Raw genomic sequence first — 10,000 nt, 5'->3', positions numbered from 1 at the left:
CCTCTCTTACCTCCCCCTCCATCCCTCCCTCCCTCTTTTTCTCTTTCTCATTTGTGTCTCATTACTCTTTTGTCTAATATTTACTCTCTCCTAAATCTCTTATTCTGTCACTACCTTTTCCATCTCTCTCCCTCCCTCCATCCATCCATCCTTCTCCTACCTCTCCCCCCTCCCTTCCTCCCCTTCTTCCTTTCTTCCCTTCCTCCCTCCCCTTCTTCCCTACTCCCTTCCCTCCCTCCCCTTCTTCCTCCCTCTTCCCTCCCTCTCTTTCTCACTTGTGTCTCTTTCATTACTCTTTTGCCTCACTTTTTACTCTCTCCTTAATCTCTTATTCTGACTACCTTTTCCATCTCCCTCACTCCCTCCACTCCCTCCCTCCACTCCTCCACTCCCTCCCTCCACTACTCCCTCCCTCCTCCTTCCTTCCTTCCTTCCTTCCTTCCCTCCCTCCCTCCCTCCTCCCTCCCTCCTTCCCTCCCTCCCTCTCTCCTTCCCTCCCTCCACTCCTCCACTCCCCCTCCTCCCCCTCTCCCCCTCCTCCCCCTCTCCCCCCTCACTATCTTTATGGAGAAGATCGATTTAGTTGACAAAATTATAAGTTCTGCGGCGCAATAGATGATGAGCTAATGCATGTATTTTTTGTAGTAATGTTAGGCTTGTGGTACAAATGTATTTTGTAAATTGTTCATTGTTATCATCATCATTGTTAGTATTGAGTTTGATTTTTTTAGAGGTTTATGATATGCAACGGCGAGTATAAATTATAAGATTTTTTTTTCTTTCTCCACAGAAAACGGGGCGTGGCTGCTTGTTCGTGACGTCACTTGGGTGTTGTTTGGCCCCAAGCGAGCTGTACGTGTTTGGATGGTAGCAGATGAGCGAGGAAAAGAGTCTTGTTCGTGTTATTCATGTAAGAAGGGACGGATAGAGAGGAAGAGAGGGCGCAGATGTTTAGAAAAAAGGAGAAGTGCAAAGTGTGAAGCAGAAAGAGAGAGAAAGAAAACGGGAAGAGGCTAGACTTGCCGTAGGTGGAATCTGCCTACCGCGTCTGGCCCTTGAGTTGGCAACACTGTCGTGCGCTCGTCTGCAGGAACGAACTGAACAGAAATTCAAGACCTAATTGCAATCAAGACCACTTGAAAAAAAAATCTAAATTGTTCTTTTTTTTCGGAATACTTACATTTCTTGAGATGGTTTAGATAGAGGAAAAGTAAAGTGGAGAAAAAGAATCACGTGAGGTAATCTGCCTTGCCTTGCCTTGCCTGCGAGAGGGAGGGAGAGGGAGAGGGAGAGGGAGAGGTATCTTCCGACACTTGCAAGAATGTCGCTGCAAGAACCGCGCCAAATTCCTTGCAACTGTCTGCGCTGAGTGGCTGGTTGACCCCCCTCCCCCTCCCTCCCTCCCTCCCCCGTTTGCCTCTTTTGTAAAACTTGTTGGTGATCTTGAAGTACTTAGACCCGGTGCTAAACACGATTAAAAAAAAAAAGGGGGTTGGATTTTGACGTCGTGTGAAGGGACGAGTGAGAGTGAGTGAGTAATCAAACCCGCTGATGCAGTGTAGTTTGTTGCAAATTCTTACATTGTTTTTTCTTTTTTTTTTTCTTTTTTTTTATCAACACGGTCGGTTTTTTTCTGATCGTTTCTTTGTGATGTGTAATTGGTGTAGATTTTTTTTTTAAATTCTAGGTTTCTTTTCGCAACGAAAGGATGTCTATTGACTATTTTTTTTTAATTTCTTTCCAATCGGGAGTGGCTGCATTGTAGCAGACCAGGTACTCTTTATATGTACATTCTCTTTGTGTTCGTTGTGTATGTATAACGAAAGGTAGCGTTTAGGTAATCTTAACAAATCTGGTTCAAGAAAGCATAATAGAAAACCTTGTACCTTTTACTTCAGAGTATTTGTATTTCTTTCTTGTTGTTTTTCACTTCTTTTCATCAATATCACCACATTTTCTTTATTGTACGTTCCCTTTTTCTACTCCATACCATTTCCATATTTTCTGTCATTCACAAAAAAAAAAAACCTTTTCTGTCGTGTGTTCATTCGTTTAACGAATGTGATAATTGGTCGTAAGGATAGTAAATGAACAATTGCCAGATTTGTATTTTTTTCTACTTAAGGCAGTTGAGAGAAACCCTGATAATTAAGGGTAAGATGCAAAAAAAAAAAAAAAAAATCTGTTCCGTTGTATGGAACAAAGAATGAGGTTGTTTTAAAACGAGAAAATATTAATTATTTTTTTGTAATGAATTGTTGTTTATATATTGTTTTTGTATTTGGGGCATTTCCTAACATGGGGAATTTGTTGTCATACGGAATATAAGGTTCGATTCGTGTAGATAGTGGAAAGAACCTTCTCTAATCGATATGCATGTGCTATAATTTTTTTTTTCTTCAAAGAATCAAAATTTATAATAATCATGGTTATGAGATGATTTTATGACAGTGCAAGACCGCCTGACTGATATGTAGGTTATCTGAGATGGTCATTTAGGTTATCTGAGATGGTCATTCATTTCTTTTCATCTAAATTGCTTCATTGTTCATCCGATCATCATTTCGAGCTCTGTGTCTAAATCCTGTGTAGTAAGGTCACTGTGATTCACGTCTACGCTGTGAGACTTTATACTGCTGTAATAACGCCTATTAGTGTTAATAGGAGTTGCTTCCCAAGTTTTGTTTCCTTCTGCCAAAAAAAAATGAAGAAAAAAAGTGGAAAATCCCACTGAATAGATCGTAATGTATTTTGTTATGTAGTATGTTGTATGTGAAAAAAATATGTGGAATAGGAATATAATTTTAAAAAAGTGAAAAAAAATCCTAAGTGACCTTTGAAAGTGCAGAAGTGTCTGTGCCTTTTTTAAGCAGTGAAATGAATTGATTTTGATTCTACAATTGTATTTAAAACAATGTGTAATCAAAGAAGTGGAAATGATTTTGACTTAATTCAGGATATGGAGATGATGAATCCCCAGCCATGATATGAAATATATTTACTTTTTTGAGTTTGTTTAATAAATTCTCTTGATAAATGGGTGTCTTTTTAACCTTAGGAGTTGGAGGATAGTAAAAATGATAAATATGTGATATTTATTATGAACACATACACTGTATTGATCAGTATATATTTCTGGTAACTCAATTACTTCATAGAATAATGATGTTCACTTTGCTGTCATCCTAACTGTTTCTCTCTCTCTCTCTCTCTCTCTCTCTCTCTCTCTCTCTCTCTCTCTCTCTCTCTCTCTCTCTCTCTCTCTCTCACTCCCCACGCTCTCCCTTCATTAATACATAATGCCCACTTTGCTGCCATCTTGACTGTCTCTCTTCTCTCTCATCTCATCTCTCTCTCTCTCTCTCTCTCTCTCTCTCTCTCTCTCTCTCTCTCTCTCTCTCTCTCTCTCTCTCTCTCCCCACGCTCTCCCTTCATTAATACATAATGCCCACTTTGCTGCCATCTTGACTGTCTCTCTTTCTCTCTCCCATCTCTCTCTCTCTCTCTCTCCACGCTCTCCCTTCATTAATTAATAATGCCCACTTTGCTGTCATCTTAACTGCTTCTCTCTCTTTCTCTCTCCCATATCTCGTTCTCTTTCTCTCTCTCTCCCATCCCTCTCTTTCTCTCTCGCTCTCTCATCCCTCCCTCTCTATCTATCTACGGTACTGTAGATTGTCATTTCTTGTTTTCCCTTAATTATTATTTTTTTATCTTTGCATTTTTTCGTGTATTACCATCCCAACACCTTAACTTGTTCTTTTGGCTAGTGCTAGACTTCTTTCAATTCATAATTTTTTTTCTCTCATATTCAACTTTTCATGACCACCAGTCCAAAAATATTAAATGGAGATTACAAAGCATATAATCTAATGCAGTTTAAAATGACTCGGTGAGTGTACTTGTTATAACGGATCGTCTTTCGATCATCTTGTGTCATTCAGTCAATTTTTATTTGGTGATTGACAGGTGCGACCTTCTGGGGGATGTGAACGAACAAGGTCCAATCTGTTTGCTGTTGGTTGTTGAAATTGAATGAGGAAGCAAGTAGGAAGTCTTTTGAGGTGATTTCTCTCTCTCTCTCTCTTTCTCTTGCTCTGTCTCTTTTTCTCATTCTCTCTCTCTATTGCTCTCTCTCGCTCTTTATTTCTTTTTTTCTCTCTCTCTCTCGCTTTCTCGTCTCTCTCTCTCGCTTTCTCCCCTCTCTCTCTCGCTCGTTTCTCTCCTCTCCTCTCTCTCTCTCTCTCGCTCTCTCTCTCTCTCTCCTCTCTCTCTCTCTCTCTCTCTCTCTCTCTCTCTCTCTCTCTCTCTCTCTCTCTCTCTCTCTCTCTCTCTCTCTCTCTCTCTCTCTCTCTCTCTACTCTCTCTCATCTCGCTCTCCTCCTCCCCTCTCTCTCCTCTCTCGTCTCTCTCCTCTCCTCTCTCTCTCTCTCTCTCTCTCTCTCTCTCTCTCTCTCTCTCTCTCTCTCTCGCTCTCTCTCTCTCTCTCTCTCTCTCTCTCTCTCGCTCTCTCTCTCTCTCTCTCTCGGTTTTCATGCCCATTCGTATTAAACCAGGGCGAATGATATACATTTAATCAATATTGATATTTATGTTACTCAGAATATGAGAGAGTACAAAAAATCAACAGAGTATAGATTCGTCTTTCGCGGGATGGCACTTCGACACTTTAAAATGGTAACACTTTTTTCAAACCAACACTAAAAGAAAATTCAGGAAGTTGAGTGGGAGACTTAAAGGATTTTAGGGAGATCTGAACCCCTCCCTCCCTCCCCCCCCTCTTCCAAAGACCTCCTTCGGTACTACAAGAACAGGGAATAAAAACACAAAAGGGAAAAAAGTGTTTCTCAACCTCGATATCATATTAACACAAAGAAAAGGACCAAAACATTCATCGGTGCTAAAAAAAAAAAAAAAAACGAGGAAAAGAAAGTGAATAAAACCAAATACGGCAACCACAACCACACAATAAAAAAAAGAAAGTGAATCAAACTAAATACGGCAACCACAACCACACACACAAAAAAATAAAAATAAATAAAAAAATAACGGGGTGGTTTGTCCATGCGTGATATGGGAGAGCGTGCGTCCTCTCGATAACTACCTCGTGATAACACTGAGCAGATGGTTCCCCTGTGAGGCCAATCAGGTGATCTTATTTATTTTTTCTTAAAGTCTTCACTGGGTATGTCTTTTTGCTGTTGGTATTGTTGTTTTTTGTTATTGATTTTGTTATTAACGTTGCAGTTATTTATTATCACTTACATCAAAGTTTTTTTTTGCACATATCACAACACACATTTATGTGTGTGTGTGTTTATATATAATATATATCTATATAATATATATATATATATATATATATATATATATATATATATGTATATATATTCCCTCCCAACTCTTTCTCTCTCCCTCTCCCCCTACCTCCCTCTCTTTCTCTCTCCCTTCCCTCCCCCTCCCTCCCTTCTCACACCCACACATACCCACACACACACAACCAAATCCAAACCCTCGTTTATGCAATACACCTTCCCACAACCCCCGAAACCGCCTCATACAAAAAAGGAAAGACCGAAAAACGAAGCTGGACGCCGGTATTTCGCCAGAGCCCCGAGAGCAAGGGAAATCCCGCGATTGGGAGGTAGATGACTCGCTGTTTATCTCCGAAATGCCCTTCCTGCCGCAGGTCGGTGGGGGGAGGGTGGGCTTTCGGTCCATGGCAGTGAGGGATTTTTAGGAGGGAGGGAGGGAGAAGGGGGGGAGAAGGGAGAGGGGGAGGGGAGGGAGGAGAAAAAAAGAAAGAGAGAGAGAGGGGGAGAGGGAGAGAGAGAGAGAGAGAGAGAGAAAGAGAGAGAGAGTGAGAGAGAGAGAGAGAGAGAGAGAGAGAGAGAGAGAGAGAGAGAGAGAGAGAGTGAGTGAGGACGGAGGGGAGAGGGGGAGGAGGGAGGGAGGGAGGGAGGGAGAGGAGGGAGGGAGGGAGGGAGAGAGAGGGAGGGAGAGAGAGAGAGAGAGAGAGAGAGAGAGAGAGAGAGAGAGTGAGAGGGAGAGAGAGAAAGAGAGAGGGAGGGAGGGAGGTTGGAAGAGAGTGAGAGAGAGAGAGAGTGAGAGAGAGGAGGGAGAGAGAGAGAGAAGATGGAGAGAGAGAGGGGGGAGAGAGGAAGGAGGGAGGGAGGGAGGGAGAGATAAAGAAAGAAAGAAAGAGAGAGAGAGAGAGAGAGGGAGAGAGAGGGGGGGGGAAGAGGGAGAAAGGAAGGGAGTGAGGGAGAGGGAAGGAGGTAAAGTATACATGAACCTATATATGTTCGCTGCATGTATCTTCCTGTCTCCTATATATATATATATATATATATATATATATATATATATATATATATATATATATATATATATATATATATGTATAGGTGTATGTAAGTGTGTGTGCACCGAGTTTGCTGTTGTACTTCCCACGTGTTAATGCTTAAAATAGATTCTGGAACTGACCTCGTGTGCTTCAAACACATACTTGAGAGTGAATGTTGTAAGGTTTCAATTTTCACAGCGTGGTTACTGCTGTGGTGTGTTATATAACCAACAAAAGTGCAGAATAGAAATAATATGTTTATTACTGTGTGATTATTATATTAATACTTTTCATGACAAATTTCTTTGTTATTTTTTATTAACATTTTTTTCCTATTATTATCATTATACTATGTTATCACTGTTATTATTGTTATTATTATTATTATATTCTCATTATCACTATTATTATCATTATCATAATTATCGTTATTATAGTTTTTATCATTATCATTATTATCGTTATTATAGTTTTTATCATTATCATTACAATCATCATTAACATTATCATTAGAAGAGCATCTAACTGCGCAGAGTAACTGAAGAATCGACGGAAGAAAAGGATTAAAACCCATTACCTACTCAAAAAACAATAAGGTAAACAAAAATAAGTGATATGAACTTGGAATCCAATTACTTATGACGAAGAAGGTAACATGTGCAAGGGAGCGGGAAAAAGGTATTTATGTCCCCCCTGCATAAGGAGGATGAAAGGATAGTATGCAGGGTCGTTAAAGGATTTGATGCTTTATCAATTGGTTATGGGATTTTGAAATTAAAATAGTATATAAACGGTTGCTGTAAATACTATGCCCTAATTGTCGGTAAATACCATGAAGGATTCACTTTATATATATATATATATATATATATATATATATATATATATATATATATATATATATATATATATATCACCATGTGACGACACATTCCACTTGTGTCAAAACAGTAAATTCACAAAAGGACATTGGCATGTATTTTGTAACTTCCAAATTAGCTATCGACAATATTCAACACAGTCTGAGTGGAATATCCTCTGAAACATTTCAGAATCTTCGAGAAGCCGATTTAACCAAGCTTGCTACCACGACTATGAGGGTAAGAATCAGACGGGAATTAAACAGTGTCCAACGGAGAGTCTGAGATTGCAATATCCTTCTAAAGCCTTTCAGAATCTTCGAGAAGCCGATTTAACCAAGCTTGCTACCACGACTATGAGGATAAGAATCAGAGAGGAATTAACTCAAGCTTTTGAAATGGACTCTAAGGTATGGCTTGTTTCTCTCTTACAAACTGGCGGTGAAAAGGGTGATTGAGGCAGACGACCGGAAACAACCAGTGAAGTTGTTGGAAGTAATATGGCAAGGGAGTTGGAAGTAGAATGGGTTTTGCCGGTAATGTAGACCTTAAGGATTGAATAGGCCCGTGAAACGGGACAGGACAAAGGAGCAAGAGAGAGAATTGAATTGGAAGTAGGGAAGGATAAGGCAAAAGTGAGAAGATAATTTCAGGAAGCAAAAGAGATGGAGATTTCATTAGCATCGGAGGATTTGGTATGTAAATCTGTAAATATTTAGAATCCGTCGCATCGGATAATAAAGTGAAAAAAGAAGCGTAATTAAGAACAGCTGTAGAATGAAGATCTCACGAGGCTGACCATGAATCCATCAGATCTGAACTTCTAGCCATAAAGAGTTCCAAACATGTTACTCTCTTAAAAAAAATAATGATAATAAATAAATAAATAAATAAAATAATAATAACTAACTAAATAAATGAATAAATAGATAAATAAATAAATAAAAATAATAATAACTAACTAAATAAATGAATAAATAAATATATAGATAGATAAATAGATAAATAAAGAAAATAATAATAATGAAATAAAAATAAAAAATAAAAAATAAAAAACAGCTGTAGCCTATGAATATGAAACTTAGCATCTTACCAAAGAATCCAAATTGTTGATATTTTTGGGGGTAAGGAATGTTGTGACCCAAACAAAACCATATAAACAAGGGAAGGAGACACAACCCAGAGAATTATCATGACTGTTGCCAAATATTTATCATAAAAAGGTCTCAGCCACTGTGATGTTTATTTGTTCAAAGTCTTTGTTCATTTGATGTTTATTTGTCCAAAGTCTTTGTTCATTTGGTTTGTTTGTTCAGTCTTTGTTCATTTGATGTTTATTTGTTCAGAGTCTTTGTTCATTTGATGTTTATTTGTTCAAAGTCTTTGTTCACTGGATGTTCATTTGTTCAGTCTTTGGTAATTTGATGTTTATTTGTTCAGTCTTTGCTCATTTGATGTTTATTTGTTCAAAGTCTTTGTTCATTTAATGTTTATTTGTTCAAAGTCTTTGTTCATTTGATGCTTATTTGTTCAAAGTCTGTGTTCATTTGGTTTGTTTGTTCAGTCTTTGTTCATTTGATGTTTATTTGTTCAAAGTCTTTGTTCATTTGATGTTTGTTTGTCCAAAGTCTTTGTTCATTTGGTTTGTTTGTTCAGTCTTTGTTCATTTGATGTTTATTTGTTCAAAGTCTTTGTTTATTTGTTCAAAGTCTTTGTTCATTTGATGTTTATTTGTTCAAAGTCTTTGTTCACTGGATGTTCATTTGTTCAGTCTTTGGTAATTTGATGTTTATTTGTTCAGTCTTTGCTCATTTGATGTTTATTTGTTCAAAGTCTTTGTTCATTTAATGTTTATTTGTTCAAAGTCTTTGTTCATTTGATGCTTATTTGTTCAAAGTCTGTGTTCATTTGGTTTGTTTGTTCAGTCTTTGTTCATTTGATGTTTATTTGTTCAAAGTCTTTGTTCATTTGATGTTTATTTGTTCAAAGTCTTTGTTCATTTGATGTTTATTTGTTCAAAGTCTTTGTTAATTTGATGTTTATTTGTTCAAAGTCTGTGTTCATTTGGTTTGTTTGTTCAGTCTTTGTTCATTTGATGTTTATTTGTTCAAAGTCTTTGTTCATTTGATGTTTATTTGTTCAAAGTCTGTTCATTTGATGTTTATTTGTTCAAAGTCTTTGTTCATTTGATGTTTATTTGTTCAAAGTCTTTGTTCATTTGATGTTTATTTGTTCAAAGTCTTTGTTCATTTGATGTTTATTTGTTCAAAGTCTTTGTTCATTTGATGCTTATTTGTTCAAAGTCTTTGTTCATTTGATGTTTATTTGTTCAAAGTCTTTGTTCATTTGATGTTTATTTGTTCAAAGTCTTTGTTCATTTGATGTTTATTTGTTCAAAGTCTTTGTTCATTTGATGTTTATTTGTTCAAAGTCTGTTCATTTGATGTTTATTTGTTCAAAGTCTTTGTTCATTTGATGTTTATTTGTTCAAAGTCTTTGTTCATTTGATGTTTATTTGTTCAAAGTCTTTGTTCATTTGATGTTTATTTGTTCAAAGTGTTCATTTGATGTTTATTTGTTCAAAGTCTTTGTTCATTTGATGTTTATTTGTTCAAAGTCTTTGTTCATTTGATGTTTATTTGTTCAAAGTCTTTGTTCATTTGATGTTTATTTGTTCAAAGTCTTTGTTCATTTGATGTTTATTTGTTCAAAGTGTTCATTTGATGTTTATTTGTTCAAAGTCTTTGTTCATTTGATGCTTATTTGTTCAAAGTCTTTGTTCATTTGGTTTGTT

At 37.2% G+C, this 10,000-nt stretch overlaps 1 protein-coding gene across 1 annotated transcript in view; it reads left to right on the top strand.

The window, feature by feature from the left end:
- Nucleotides 1-3,037, top strand: part of LOC113826008 (uncharacterized) — an 8,030-nt gene extending 4,993 nt beyond the window's left edge. The window contains exon 2 of the mRNA XM_027378873.2: nt 791-3,037. The gene's annotated coding sequence lies outside the window, so the exon portion shown is untranslated. The remainder of the gene's footprint in view (nt 1-790) is intronic.
- Nucleotides 3,038-10,000: the final 6,963 nt, after the last annotated feature.

This window comes from Penaeus vannamei, chromosome 12 (assembly GCF_042767895.1).
Source record: "Penaeus vannamei isolate JL-2024 chromosome 12, ASM4276789v1, whole genome shotgun sequence".
Classification (NCBI taxonomy): domain Eukaryota; kingdom Metazoa; phylum Arthropoda; class Malacostraca; order Decapoda; family Penaeidae; genus Penaeus; species Penaeus vannamei.
This window is presented reverse-complemented; position numbering and strand designations above follow the sequence as displayed.